Here is a 14,476-nt window from a genome sequence, read left to right as displayed (position 1 = left end):
CTTTCGTTAAAACCTGTTTTCTAAGGAGGGACAAGTCAGGGGTCAGTTAGCAGTATCTAGGAGAGATTTGTTTAGGACCTAATATGTAGAAGAACAGGCTGGATGCAGAGTTCTTCAGTAATATCTTAAAATTTTGTATGCCTGCTCTGTGCTGAGCATTGGGCCTGGACACTTTCACTCTGACTTCCTTCCAGGAGCAGACTTGCTACCTAAAATTCAGGGCTCCTCACTTACACAGTCCCCTTATAAGACCCTGTACCTAATTCTTTTCCTTAAAAAATGCCTCCAAAGTTATGTAAGCTTCAGCCCCCCCATACCTGTATCCATCTCTGAAGTTGTCTCCATGTGTTCTGATTTAACAATGTATCTGTTAATATTGTTCAGAAGTAATACCTTTTCTATTTTGTTAAATTGGTCCCAAACAATGTTGATGTTTTCAGTGCAATTCTGTGAGGTTTTATCCATGCACATAAATCCAAATTTAAGACAAACTTCACATTGCCTAATCAGAGATTTAACCTTTTTTTTTTTAACTGTTTCCTGAATCTGATAACTTTATAGTTATAAAAAGTTAATCTATTATGATGGGGAAATATCTTGAAGTTAAATATTTGAATATAAAGAATTTAAATGAACTGTTTACCCTATAGTTTTATAAATTTTTCAAGGTGTTTTTTATTGCCTACCACGTGCTAGGATCTGTTTTAGGTATTTGGGATACATCAACGAAAACCAAGATCTCTTCCTTTGTGGAATTTACATAAAACCTCAACAAGACTCAGCCTTCCCCTTCCCCTTTTTCCTTTACCCACAATTCCACCATTAGATGGGGCAGGCATCCACATGGGTTCCCAGCCTGGTGTGTGTGGGTAGGAGCTGGGGGTGTGGCCTAGTGCTGGAAGTCATCCTACACTTGGGATGGGAAAGGCATCCACTCAGGGGAGGGATGGCAATGGTGGATTGGGTAGGAACAGGGAACTTGATTAAATAAGCAGAAATATGAAGGATAACGGAAGCCAGCTTTCTCATTTTTAGAGGAGATGTTACACATCAGAAAGGGAAAAGACTAGAATAAACTCTGGTATTGGGTTTGAATATAGGGGGTATTGGGTTTTGGTGTGAACTCATGAATTTCAACATAAAGAAATATAGGGGAGCACTGTCCACTAAGTGAGCCGTGGAGCAGCAGTTCCCCTCTTGCTCCAGTGCAGTGCATACACCTAGCATCCAGATTCAGGCACTACATTCTCCACTTAAAGGAGCCAGGAGTCTTTGGAGAAATGGCGGATTCCATGGCCGGGCAGGAAAAGTACGAGATGAGCAAGAAAGCAAGGAAGTACTCAAAACAATAATCGCATGTCAAAAGGACACAGAACCCAGCCTTAAGGGACTTACCGGGCAAATCTGGAACAATCTGAGCATCCAAATAATGGCTTATAAATCACTGAATAAAAGAGAAAACTATGAGTCTATACTGATATGAATGAATGAATAGTTTAATGAAGAATGGGATAAGTAAGTAATTTCAAAGTACCTCTCCATAAAATATTTTTTAAGTACAATGGGAAAAAGAGGAGTTTTAAAATGGAGAAGCCTGGCAGAGTTCACCTTAAGTGAACAAAATGGGAGAAATCTGGGTCTTCCACCACTTGATAGGACGCATTGAGAAGAACACAGCATCCCTTCCGTGATATTTCTGCCAAAGATGCAAAACCTGAATGTAATCATGAGGAAGTATAAGGTAAATCCAAATTGAAAATTGTTATTTTACAAAATAACAGGCCTATAATCTTCAAAAGTGCCAAGGCTACCAAGGTCAAAGAATAACCAAAGAACTGAAGACACATAAATTAACTGAACAAACTGAAGTGGATCATTTTGCTATCAAGAACGTTATTAGAACAGTTGCTGAAACGAGTCTGAGGACTATGTGGTAGTAACATCAGTGTTAATTTCCTGATGAAGTATTAGGGGGTGATGGGTCATCAGGTCAACGACTCTCAGATGGGTCAGGAGAAGATTATCTGTAATGTACTAACGTTTTTGTAAGTTTGATTATTATAAAGATTTTTAAAAAAATTTTTAATGATAGTTCCAAAACAAACAAAAAAATCAGACTTTGGCTTTATCGATTTAGAAAATTTTAAAAATCTCCATTTAGGAACGTCTTAGACCAGATAGTAATAATAAAGGTCTTAAGCCTTCTGGGTTAGCAAAGGAAAAGAAAGCAACAGAAAAACAATATTTTACACGCCTGCACAAAACAAAGTATTTCATTTGACAAGCTCAGTGAAAGTAATACGTAGACCTGGATGGTTCAACAGGAAGGTGGGGATAAGGGGTGCGGCCTCACTCCAAAGTGCTCCCTGAACAGAATCTTACCTGCCAAATAACTTCTGAATGTGGGAAATTCCAGAGAAGTCTGAATTTTAAAAGAATGTACAATAAGAATTGACATCACTGCTTAACTGGTTGTGAAACCCTGAGTTAGGGCAGGCATCAGCAAACTATAGCCCTCCCATTGTTACCAAGTCCAAGCTCTACTCGCCACATGACAGGCCAGTAAATTGAGAGACAAGGTGTTAAGGCAAGGAATAGAGACTTTATTTGGAAATCCAGCAGACCGAGAAGATGGCGGACTAGGGTACCCAAAAAACCATCTTCTCGGGGTCTCAGTGCCAGTTTCTTTTGTAGAACAGAGCGGGAGGAGGTGAGGAAGTAAAGTAAAAAGACCATTTATCTTGCAAAATAGGAGGGGATGGGGACTTCCTGGTGGTCTAGTGGTAAAGAATCCACCTTACAATGCAAGGGACTCAGGTTCGATCCCTGCTCGGGGAACTAAGATCCCACATGCTGCAGGGCAACTAAGCCTGTGCGCCACAACTACTGAGCTTACGTGCCTCAACTAGAGAGCCTGTGTGCCACAAACTATAGAGCCCACACACTCTGGAGCCTGTGTGCCACAACTAGAGAGAAGCCCACGTGCCGCAACAAAGACCTGACACAGCCAAAAATAAATAAATAAATAAATCTTTTTTAAAAAAACAAAAAATAGGAGGGGATGTGTTAATTTCTTTTCTGCAGCCATTCACAGGTGGGCAGGGTCAATGTCTCTGTGAGCTGAACAAAAGCCTTTTAGTTTAACAGGCAGAGGGGCAGGGTTCCCTGTGGCAGGCCATTATGTACGCTTACAGCTATAGACTGTAATTTGATTACAATATCAAAAGCAACAAAAAGCAAAGCTTAAAGTAAAAGAAACAGATCCAACATGGAGTCAGAATTGGCTCTTCCCTGTTACACCATGAGCCAAATCTGGCCCACTGCCTGTGTTTGCACATCTCACAAGCTAAGAATAGTTTTTACATTTTAAAATGGTTTTTAAAAATCATGACTAATATTTGTGACTTGTGAAGATTACATGAAATTTAAATTTCAGTGTCCATAAATGAAGTTTTGTACACAAGCCACCCTGATTCATTTATGTAATGTCTATGACTGCTTGCATTCCACAATGGCAGAGCTGAGTAGGTGCAACCAAATGGCCCACAAAGTCCAAACTGGCCCTTAACAGAAAAAGTTTGCTGACCCCAGGCATAAAGGTTGTGTTAGGTATAAAGGGAAAGGTGTCCAAAGGCATTTGATTTGCATTCTATTAGGTAAGAAAAGAAAGTCTCAGAGAAGAAAGTGAGAATGAAAGCATTGGAAAGCAAAAAATATCAAAGAGTATTCTAGTCTAAGTAGCACATGCTAAATCCACCTGCATCCTGGCTAGGAGTAGGAGTCACTCTGGGATTAGGAAACCTCAGCAAACTGATAAAGCAATTTTTAAATATTTTAAAATTTATGATTCCAATTTAGAGTCTATAATCAATTTAGACTTAGTAATCAATTTTAAGTTACAATCAGTTTTTTGTATATATACTGTATTGGAAGCTCTACGCTATTGGAACTTTTTATGGCATTTTGTTTATTTGTTTTATTCTGGTTTTGTTTGTTCTCCACTGCAACCACCAGATGGCGAGTTTTCTCACAATGGTTGTCACACAGGGTCTCTGGCCAACAAAGGATAATAAAATATAGGTTCACACTCCCTTCTCTGAAACCCCTGTGTTTTGAAATTGAGAATATTTCAGATTTTTAGGAAATACACAAATATACAATTTATTATGTTACACCTGTTCTGGGGCTATGGAGCAGCATTCCATAATCAAACATGTTGATATTTCTTAAGTTTATTAATACAGAATAAGGGATAAATACAGACTAACAATAGCCTCCTGTCAGTTAGATCAGGTTTTGCTGCCAAGTTAATTTGTGCCAAACTTCAGGGGAAGACTTTTTGATTTTTAGTATTCTTTTAATTTTGGAGTTGTAGATAAAGGTTTGTAGCTCTAGAATAACACAGTGTTTGCTGTGTAAGTGGCTTCATTTTAAATGCTTTACACAATTAGCATACTTGAGATCACCTCACAATAACCCCATGGGATAGGTACGACCTTTATCACCATTTTATGGATAGGGAAATTGAGACAGTGAAGTGAAGTAACTTGCCCAAGAGTATACAACTCCTAAATTGGTGGAGCTGAAATTAACCCAGGCAGTCTGGCTCCAGGGTTCATGCTTGACTCTAGGTACTACCAATTCTAGGAAACAGCCCCAAACCAGGATTCTAGTATCAGAGTCATATGCTGGGCTGGTTAAAAATAGAGATTCCTAGATTCTGTCTCAGACCTACTGAAACAAACTCTCAGGGCTATAAGGAAGTCAAATCTCTCTCCAGAGTCACAGCGCAATTGATAGGTAGAGCTAGGATTTGACCCTGGTCTTTCTGGCTTCCTGTGGCCCTTCTCTGGAGTCACCGTGGGACTCCCCAAGGGTACTTTCAGGCAGTAATCCCCTGGTACTCATATCTCAGCAGAAGAAACTTAACATGGGCATGAAGACCCAAACTGCAGGTGCCATGACTTCCCTAATACTTCCTGAATGCAAGCCCCGAACACCTAAGGAACCTGCTGCATTCTAGTGCACCAGCCTCTGCTTCTCGAGGCTAGAGCCAAATTGGGGCAGAGTTACCTACTCTTGGGGCCCCAAAGATTCTCTGATGAGCAATTGGGCCCTTGTGCTCTGGTTGTTTTTAAATCACGAAAGTTACCACACATTTCATTACTGATTCCTCTATTTCAGCGCTTAAACGCCAAACAAAATGCCCTTCTCTTCAATGATTCTCTTGCCTTTGTATTTCTATCTGGGCAAATTACTTCCCAAGGGCCATTTAGAAGTGTTTTTTAGTCAGTGGAAGTGTAATTCGGAGGTCAACTGAGCGAAGCCTTCTCTGAGATGCACTAGCTCTCACTGCTTGCTTTTATGCAAATTTGTCAACAGAGGTGATTGGTTTGTGTAAACTTGTTTTCAAGGAAAGACGAATTTATCTCAAGTCTAATGGTAAGATATGAGAAGGAGAAACTCTCACACATACAATGGGGAGCAAACCAGCACTTGCGGCTTTTTCCTGTCTGTGCAATGGGTTTCCTAATGTCCAGCAAACAAGCTCTCTGCTCTTTTCTAATTTTCCTCTCAAAATCAGATGAAACAGGGACTTCCCTGCTGGTCCAGTAGCTAAGACTCCGCGCTCCCAATGCAGGACGTCTGGGTTTGATCCCTGGTCAGGGAACTAGATCCCACATGCCGCAAGTAAGAGTTCACATGCTGCAACTAAAGATCCCACATGCCACAACTAAAAGATCCCACATGCTGCAACTAAGACCTGGCACAGCCAAATAAATAAATTTTAAAAATTAAAAATAATAAAAGCACCTTTAAAAATCAGATGAAAATATCACTAAATAATATGAAAATGAAGATGCTGCCACCCCTACCATTTCTTCCCAGAAATATTTATAATATTTATATTCAACTGATTTTTTAATTGAAGTCTTCCTTTTTCATTGTGGAAAAATACACATAACAAAGTTTACCATCTTAACCATTTTTAAGTGCACAGTTCAGTGGTATATATATTCACATTGTTGTGGAACCATCACCACCATTCATACCCATAACTCTTCATCTTGTGAAACTGAAACTCTGTACCTATTAGACAATAACTCCCCATCCCCGCCTCTCCCCAGCCCCTGGAAACCACCATTATACTTCTGTCTCTAAGAATTCGACTTCTCTAAGTACCTCATATAAGTGTAATAATACATATTTGCCTTTTTGTGATTGGCTTATTTCACTTATAATGTCTTCAAGGTTCATCCATGTAGTAACATGTATCAGAATTTTCTTCCTTTTTTAAAAAAATTTATTTATCTTATTTATTTATTTTTGGCTGCATTGGGTCTTCGCTGTTGTGCGCGGGCTTTCTCTAGTTGCGGCGAGCGGGGGCTACTCTTCGTTGCAGTGCGCAGGCTTCTCATTGAGGTGGCTTCTCTTGTTGCAGAACACAGGCTCTGGCGTGCGGGCTTCCGTAGTTGTGGCACACGGGCTCAGTAGTTGTGGCTCACGGACTCTAGAGCACAAGCTCAGTAGTTGTGGCGCACGGGCTTAGTTGCTCCACGGCAACTAAGATGTGGGATCTTAGTTGTGACCCCACAACTAAGATGTGGGATCCTCCCGGACCGGGGCTCAAACCCGTGTCCCCTGCATTGGCAGGTGGATTCTTAACCACTGCACCACCAGGGAAGCCCGGAGTTTCCTTCCTTTTTAAGACTGAATACTATCCCATTGTATGTATGTACCATATTTTGCTCATGCATACACCACAATTTACCTTCCAAGTTTTCCCCTGGAAGTTGTAAGCGTTCAACAGACTCCAGAGTTCCAAAATAATTACAACAGACTATTCTGCCAGTTGTTGCAAATGTTGTCTAGAGCCAGATTCCTGGGGCTTCCTACTCCACTGTATCTTCCCAGAATCCTCTCCCACAATCCCTACCATTTTACCACGTAAATATCATTTGAATATGTTCTACCATCTCCCCCCTTCCCAAGTCAAGCCTCCAGAGAAGACCACAGCCTTGGCCGATAGCTTGACTGTAACTTCAGGAGAGGCCTTGACAAAGACTCTCCACTTAACCAAACTCTAGTGAGGCTCTCTGACCCTTCTTCTTGTCTAGGTCTTGGCCTTGGCCCCCATCCTTGCTGGGCCTGCATAGCCCAGTTGTAACAAGAATCCCCTTACCCTTGATATCTCAACATATTCCTCATCCCCTACCCATGATATCTGATCATCCTGGCCTGCCTTCAGCAAGAATCCCATTAAGTCAGCTTAGCAAGAATCTCCCCACCCTTGATGTTTCCTCTTAAGAAATTTTTCATCCACTGACCCCGTCATTCCACTTGTTGGCTACAAATTTCCAGCTGTCTTTGTCGTATTTGGAGTTGAGCCCAATCTCTCTCACCTATTGCGGTAGCATTGACACCTATCACAATTGTCCTGGATAAAGTCTTCCTTGCCATTTTAACAAGTGTCAGAATAATTTTTTCTTTAACAGCCTTGAGCTAGAGGCACCCAGCTAAGCCATCCCCAGATTCTTGGCCCATAGAAACTATGAGATAATAAATGTTTGGGTTTTTTTTTTAAAAAAAAAGTTCCAAGTGTTTTTATCTTTTTATTATTTATTGATTTATTTATTGGCTGCGTTCGGTCTTCATTGCTGCGTGTGGGCTTCCTCCAGTTGTAGAGAGCAGGGGCTATTCTTCATTGTGGTGCGTGGGCTTCTCAGAGCTCAATCTCAGTAGTTGTGGCGCGTGGGCTTTGCTGCTCCACGACATGTGGGATCCTCCGGGACCAGGGCCCAAACCCGTGTCCCCTGCATTGGCAGGCAGGTTCTTAAGCACTGCGCCACCAGGGAAGTCCTAATAAATGTTCGTTTTTTTAATCCTCTAAGTATTAGGGTAATTTGCTCCACAAACTAGAAACAAATGCATGATGTATCCTGGATACGCACTGCTCATAGTATCCAGGGCTGGGGCTCTCATTCTTCTACTGCCAGGAAAGCTGGATGCTGGTAGCTCGCAGCTAAGTCCTTCTCCAGTTATTGCCCTTGGTAAAGAAAGCTACCGTGTATAAAGATATGCATGCCCCTTCCCTAGGGACAGTCTACCATCCATGGTTCTGTCCGTGCAGGTATATAAAGGCCTGGCCCCTTAGCCTCCAGTGTGGGACAACTCTGAGGGATCATCTCAGTTCTAGAGTGCCCTGAAGGACACACTGAGACCTCTGTTGCAGCTGTGTCACAGTTCAACTTCTCCCTCCGCCCAATCCTGTTTCTTTCGCCTCCTGGTAGGTGTTATTACCAGGAGCACAGGGACGGTCTCCAAAACATCTCCGAACTGCATATCTCTGACTGAGAGCCTGCTTTCTGGGGACCCTGACCCAAGACACTATGTGACCTGGAGCAAATACTTTAACTCTATGTGCCTTGGTTTCTTCATCTCCAAATGGGAGAAATACCAGTGGCCATCCTATAGGGTTGTTGTAAGAATTCAATGAGTTTAAGTCCTTGGCATTGTTCCTGCCATACAGTAAGCACACATAAATATGTGTGCATGCTATCATTATTACTATCTGTACAAAGATATTCCAGGCTTCTCCTTCCCCCGCCCCTGCTGTCACCCTCAGAAAACCAGCAGGTGCAAAGGTTGTGAGGTAGTAGCAAGCTTGGCATGTTAGGGAGATAGGATGGAGGGCATGAGGCTTAAAGGAGAAGAGTGGTAGGAGGTGAGGTCAGAGAAGAAGGCAGATCCCTGTTGGCCCCATGTGGGCCTTGCATGTTAGGATAAAGAGTTAGGATTTAAATCTAAGTGAGGTGGGAAACCATGGCAGATTGAGAGCAAGTGAGTGACACGTGTTGGTCCGTGGCTCTAAAAGCTCTGGCTTCAGGGATAATCAGTTATAGGGCAGCAGGAGGGTAAGTGAGGAAGGCTAGCGTGACAATGATCATGAATAGGGAGCTCCAGGATATGTTTTGGTAGGAGAGTCATGAGTGGACTAGATGTGAGAGGTGAAGAAGAGAGGAATTAAGGATGTCTCCTTGGGGACTTCCCTGGTGGTGCAGTGGGTAAGAATCTGCCTGCCAATGCAGGGGACACGGGTTCAATCCCTGGTTCGGGAAGATCCCACATGCAGCGGAGCAACTAAGCCCATGTGCCACAACTACTGAGCCTGTGTGCCACAACTACTGAGCCTGCGTGCCACAACTACTGAGCCCGTGTGCCACAACTACTGAGCCTGTGTGCCACAACTACTGAAGCCCACTTGCCTAGAGCCCATGCTCGGCAATAAAAGAAGTCACCGCCCACAACCACAACGTTGTGAGAAGCCCACACACTGCGACGAAGAGTAGCCCCTGCTGGCCGCAGCTAGAGAAAGCCTGCGTGCAACAACGAAGACCCAACGTAGCCAAAAATTAAATAATTAATTTTAAAAAAAAGATGTCTCCTTGGTTTTGGCTTGAGAAAAAAATGGGTGGTTGGTAATACCATTGATTTAGATAAGGAAAAGCAGGAGAACAACAGGCTTGGGGCAAGAAAGGGAGAATCCAGAGTTCTGTTTGTAACATGTTAAGTTTGAAATGCTAATGGACATCCAAGTGAGATGTCAAATCAGCCCTTTGATGTATGTTTGGATCCTCTTCTGACCAAGCCATACTGTATGTAGGAGGCTAGGAGATTATAAATTAACCTGACCTGAGACAGAGTTAGGCTAACTGATTCCTTTGGAAGACAGGATTAATATTATTTGCCTTATTTATTAATTTACTAACTAACTAAAACATTATTAATCTTGTCCTCTTCTCATAGCCATTAATGAAGAGAACTCCACGTGGCACTGCAAATAGAGGTTAAGACCTGGCCCGTAGATGCTCCAGGGGTCATGACTTTAACATTGAGCACTTCAGTGACTAGCAATATCTTGGCCAGAGCTAAGATGGAGATTGCCAGAAATAGGCTCACTTTGCCTCCCATCATGCATTTAGGAGTGGATGGATGTGAAGCATCTTGCCCAGTACCTGACACCCTATAGACACACAGTATATGCCAGTTTCCTTCTACAGAGCCCAGCTGGAAAAACTACCATGTTTTTGTTTTGTTTTTTTCTCCAAACTTGTAATGCATTTATTTATGAATTAGATACATATAATTTTATGTACTCCATGTAACATAAATAAAATTAGGATCTGAAACAATAAGGTTAAAAATAAACATTCTAAAATTTTATTTTTACATCTTCAATGGCTTTTCTTGCACAGCCCACTTGAATCCTGCTCTAAGGGAACCTAACAAAACAAGCAAAAAAATGATGAAAAGGAAATTAAAAAACACCACTGATGGGGAAATAAAAGTGGAAAGCGTTGAAAAAGTTATTAAAACTACACCTCAAATGGAAATGAACTGAGGCCAACCACAAATAATTCTTGAAGTCACTTCTGGAAAGTTTTTCTCTGAAAATGTATTTTGAGTATTTTCACTGTGATGAAAGAAAAATGAAAATGTTGGTTCTACACATTTCAGGTAACCTATGTTTTTGCTTTTATCTTCAAATTGTCCTCTTTTATGTTAATATTATAAGCCATTAAAAATCCTCTTAAATGTTTGTAAGACATAAATTCTCTCTAAAATTTTAGAGATTTTAGAAAAGCCATGTAAAATGGGTCCTATTTTCCATTTTTCTTACTACAAAATTTGAGTTATTATCACAAAATTAAAGATGTTTGCAGGAGGGGGATAGGTTGCATGCCAAATGCTTTAATGGTGAGAGTACTTAGAAAGTACACTCAGAAGTTCTCAAGTCATTCATTTTCAATATATTTTCCAAGCATAAAATTTTTCCTCCAATTTCACATTTTTGGTTCTATTCTGGAAAAGTACTTATGTCACCTTCCTTTTACAATATATTTAAAATACAAAGAGATAATTAGCTATAATTTGTTATTGAAAATTAGTCCATACAACTTATTAAAATGAGAAAGATTTTTATCAAATTAGTATGCTGAAGACAAAAAGTTTGTGTGGAAGAATTAAAAATGCTGAAAACTTTTATTAACAAAAATTCACTCTGATGACTACATCATTAAAGAGATAAGACTTACTAGGATAACGGCTTAGCATTACAGGTAGAACATCATTTTATTAAAAATAAGTCAAGAGACCTCCCTGGTGGCGCAGTGGTTAGGAATCCGCTTGCCAAGGCAGGGGACAACAGGTTCGAGCCCTGGTCCAGGAAAATCCCACAGCCGCGAAGCAGCTAAGCCCGTGCACCACAACTACTGAGCCTGCGCTCTCAAGTCCGTGAGCCACAAATACTGAGCCTACGTGCCACAACTAGTGAAGCCCATGCGTGTAGACCCCATGCTCCACAACAAGAGAAGCCACCGCAGTGAGAAGCCCGCGCACTGCAATGAAGAGTAGCCCCTGCTCACCACAACTAGAAAAAGCCTGCGCACAGCAAGGAAGACCCAACGCAACCAAAAATAAATAAATAAAATAAATTAAAAAAAAAAAAAGTCAAAAAAGGGGAAGTTTGCCACAAATCTTACAAAATTTTCATTATCAATATAAAAATTCAAAAACTGATTTAAAATATACTAAGTTGCCAATAGAAAAATAGGCAATGAATATAGACAAGTCATAGAAGATAGTAGGTGACTAATAAACATATATTCCAAGTTTAATATCAAGAAAAATCCAAGAAGTGGAAACCAAAAATATTGGCATGGTATGAAAAGGCACTCACGTGCTGCTCATGGAAATGTAAATTGGGGTCACTTTTCTGGAAAAAAATTTGGCAATATGCTTTGATCTAATAATTACATTAGGAAATTATTTCAAAATTCAGAGAAAGATTTGTGTAGGAAAATGACATGACATTATTTTCTTTCTGCACAGAAAAATACTGGATAAAAGTGTTCTTTATGTTAACAGCAGTTGTCTCTGGGTGGTAGATGTTTACTTTCTTCTTTATAACAAGCAAATTAACTTTAGTCCAAAAAAAACTAAAGTTACTTTTTAGAATTCCTTTAAACAAATATCACCCAGCTCTCTTTATAGAAACAAATAATAAGTGTTTGCTATTTCTAGTCCAAATGGACAGGGCTTCTATTTTAATTCTGGATTTTTACCTCCCACTCACCAAAAACCCCCCATAGGAGCACAACCAGAAAGGCCCTCTAGTCAGAGAGAGATCTAAGTTCAAATCCTAGAAACACCATTTATGGCTGTGTTACTTTGGGCAACTTTTCTAAATCTCAGTGCATTCTTAAATAAGACTACACAATTTTAGAGATTACGATAGCTCCAATACCACAGAGGGCAGCTCAGAAAGTGTATAAAGATGAAGGTGCAATTTTGCAGGGAGGGAATAGGCTGGGACTATAAAATGAAATTATGAGAATACAGTTTGGGAATCATCCCAAAGAGAGTCATGGGGACATAGGATCTGACATGATAAGCATGAGACTAAAAGAGTAAGTTTTTCTTCATTCTTCTGTACTGAACACTTCCCGTGTGTTGTACACTAGGGACACAGCAGTGAACAGGATAAGCAGCAAACAGTATAAACAAGATCCCGGATTCCTGACCACACATTCTATGATGTCAGGGATGGAGGGTAAGGTGGGGGTGGAAGCCAGGCAGAAATAGACAAATCCAATTAGTGGTATGTGCCATAAATTTAAAAAGGTAATAAGATAGATGGGGGAGGGGTCCTTTTTAAATAGGGTGGTCAGGGAAGGCTCCCTGCAAAAGGTGAGCTGAGACTTGAAGGAAGAGGAGCCATGGAAGATCTTGGGTCTGAGGGCAGAGCAAGTGCAAAGGCAAAGATGGGAACAAACCTGACAGTGTTCACAGACAGCAAGAAGGCCACTGTACAAGGAGATGAGACTGAAGTTAGGAGGGTCAGATTTTATGGGGCTGTATGATGAAAAGGAGTTTGGATTTTATTTTTATTGTGATAAGAACCCATCGATATTTTCAGCAGAGTAGCATGATCTGGTCGCGTTTTAAAAATTACTTCGGGGAGGTCCCTGATCGTCTAGTGGTTAGGATTCAGTGCTTTCACTGCAGAGGCCCAGGTTCAATCCCTGGGCAGAGAACTGAGATCCCGCAAGCTGTGCGGCACAGCCAAAATAAGAAAATAAACATAAAAATTACTTTGACTGGTCTGTGGTGAGAGAATTCTAGTAACACGTTGCTACATACCTTGAACTAGTTAGGGGTGATAGCACTAGAGGTGGCAGAATCAAGCAGAATTCCCACAGAGGTTGATTTCAGCTCTTTCTTTCAAACTAAGCATAAAGGTCTCTTGTAAAACCGTCCGTGGTTCTCCCAGCTCCACTGTGCCACCACTGAACTTCATACACAATCCTAACCAAGTACTGCAATCATGTATTTACATAGCTGTCCTTCCTGATGGACACATTCTAGGAATGGAGGCAGGAAGCATGTCTTATTTATCTTTGATATACCTAGCCAAGTGCCTGGCACATAAAGAGTACTCCTTTAACATCTGCTGATTGCAGTAGCGAACAAATACATTTAAAACATTTGAAGCCATTTGTATTAGTCTCCTAGGGCTGCTGTAACAAAGTACCACCAGCTGGGTGGCTTAAAACAACAGATATTTATTCTCTCTCAGTTCTGGAGACTAGAAGTCCAAAATCAAGGTGTCGGCAGGGCTGTGCTCCTTTGGCGGTACGCGAGCCTCTCACCGTTGCGTCCTCTCCCGTTGCGGAGCACAGGATCCGGACGCGCAGTCTCAGTGGCCATGGCCCACGGGCCCAGCCGCTCCACGGCATGTGGGATCTTCCCGGACCAGGGCACGAACCCATGTCCCCTGCATCGACAGGCGGACTCTCAACCACTGCGCCACCAGGGAAGCTCTGGCATTTACTTCTTGATAAGTTTGAACAAGTGAGGACAACTGGAAACAACCCACGTGTCTATCAACAGGTAACTGGATAAACAATGGAATACTATTTCTGTACTATTTTTAAAATAAATTTATTTATTTTATTTTTGCCTATGTTGGGTGATAGAACTTGTGGTAGTCAGTCTTAGAACTTGACCAAAGCTTCTAAGCTTTTGGTCAGCCTTAGAACTTCACCAAACTGTGGTCACTGAAACTAGATGTCAGGTGTTGGGCTGCGTGGGATTTGCTGGTATTATCTAAAAAGCCTCTCAGCATTGGTCCTTTTCCTGCAAATTCCTTAGTTTTTCCTATCAGCTTGACCCAGCCCAGCTTGGATGAAATGCTAATTTATAAAGTGTATTATTGGATTTGAGAAGGAACAGGGGCAAAAGATAGGAAGATAGGTAGGAGGAAGTGCCGGCAAAACAGCTTTGGGCTTATTCATTATTTTGCCGCAAAGACTTTTAAAGCACCTACTAGGTGGAACCTTGGCAGAAATCATGCAAAAGTTGCATCACAATGACTTTACAAGAATTGAGCAGGGGGTGTGGAGCAGCCAAAATG

The sequence above is a fragment of the Delphinapterus leucas genome, chromosome 1, assembly GCF_059928025.1.
Source record: "Delphinapterus leucas isolate spDelLeu-1000000601 "Yukka" chromosome 1, BTC_Dleu_Yukka2, whole genome shotgun sequence".
Lineage (NCBI taxonomy): Eukaryota > Metazoa > Chordata > Mammalia > Artiodactyla > Monodontidae > Delphinapterus > Delphinapterus leucas.
The sequence above is the reverse complement of the archived record's forward strand: the minus strand, read 5'-3'. Positions refer to the sequence as shown.